Source organism: Etheostoma spectabile, chromosome 19 (assembly GCF_008692095.1).
Source record: "Etheostoma spectabile isolate EspeVRDwgs_2016 chromosome 19, UIUC_Espe_1.0, whole genome shotgun sequence".
NCBI lineage: Eukaryota > Metazoa > Chordata > Actinopteri > Perciformes > Percidae > Etheostoma > Etheostoma spectabile.
Genome location: NC_045751.1, coordinates 2,928,159 through 2,929,533, shown reverse-complemented (window position 1 = coordinate 2,929,533; position 1,375 = coordinate 2,928,159). Strand labels below are relative to the sequence as shown.

Below are 1,375 nucleotides of genomic sequence, written 5' to 3'. Positions count from 1 at the left end.
GATTATCCATCAACATCCATTCCTTTAATTTTAGTCAAAATAATTCCTAGTTTTGGCTTTTCTAACTGAAACATTAGGTATAATTTCCTATAAATGAGGATCATTGACCATAAATTCCAAAAATAACTGTTAAACTAAAGTTAGTTAGTTAGTTACGTAGTGTTGAAAACATCAAAAAAAGTGAAAAAGGCATCAAAAGTGTTGAAAAAAGGAAAAGAAAACGTAAGTTAAGCGTCAACAAATTGTTACCACTGTAATTGGTCAGAAAACAGTCTTATGTGTGACTGTGGATTATAAAAAAAAGTTACATTCAACACTCTGGTGTATCTTATTATTTTGTTTTTCTCTGAGTCAGTAATCCCAAAAATAGACAATAACACACACACCAAATGTGGTCACTGCAGGGGAACATTTTCAGAATGACTCCTCAAAAATTACAGCAAACAGTAAGCTTTCTTTACTTTACGGATGTTTACAGTTAACATAACCCGGGGTACGTATGGATCTAAGCTCTAGCCTTCTTTCAAACATAGATTGTAAATCTCAGAGAGAAAGGGGCGAGTCAGAGATGCATTGGGAATCATTGCACCAAACTGGAGCGTGAAAGTGCATTACGCGTGTTTGGAGTGCCAGATTTTGGCTCCTGTGGGACAAAAGTATTGTCACATTTGTAGTTGGTGAGGATATTTATTAGTTAATTTACTGATTCCAAATATTTGTAATGATGGCTGACAGGTGTCTTGTGAAACTAGGAGCACATCTCTTGTAGCTCAGCTGTCTTTACAGCTTGACATCAGCGTTAATACTTACATCATATCACTCTGGCAATTTGATTTAAAGGAGTCGGATCAATAAAATTAAATTAGATATTTTATTAGAAAATCGGGGCTGTCCTAGTTGGGAGAGAAACAGCAAGTAAGTGTGTGTCCTCCTTGTATAATGCTTGTTTCTGAGCCCAGAGCTGTCCGTGTGCCTGCGAGTAGAAGATGGAAAAAGGTAGTGGAGTACGAGTTGGAACGGGAACAAAATCAATCATAATCGCAGTGCGGATTACTCAAACACTGCATACTGAGCAGAGTTCACTCTCTTTCTCTCCGTCTCACTTCCTCCCCCTCCTCTACCCCACCAAATATGTCTCAGCTGGTGACTGTAGCGGGTTGACAAACTGCAATATATTCCTTACACCCCTCATTTGTTTTTCTAGACGGCTCCATGCCCGGCGGTGGCATATATGCTCAACAGGGCAGAGAAAAGAGGGTGGATAGGAGCTGGAAAAAGTGATCTCGGTGGACCATTGAGAGAGACGACCCGCTGGCTAAGTAGGGTTAATGAGCGTGGGGCGGGTGGGGGTGGGGGGGGCACGGAGCTTACCATA

The 1,375-nt window shown here is 40.5% G+C and overlaps 1 protein-coding gene across 1 annotated transcript in view; it reads right to left on the bottom strand.

Annotated features, from left to right (window-relative positions):
• Positions 1-1,375, bottom strand: part of LOC116707102 (adhesion G protein-coupled receptor L3) — a gene marked incomplete in the record, with an annotated part of 258,534 nt that overhangs the window by 19,507 nt on the left and 237,652 nt on the right.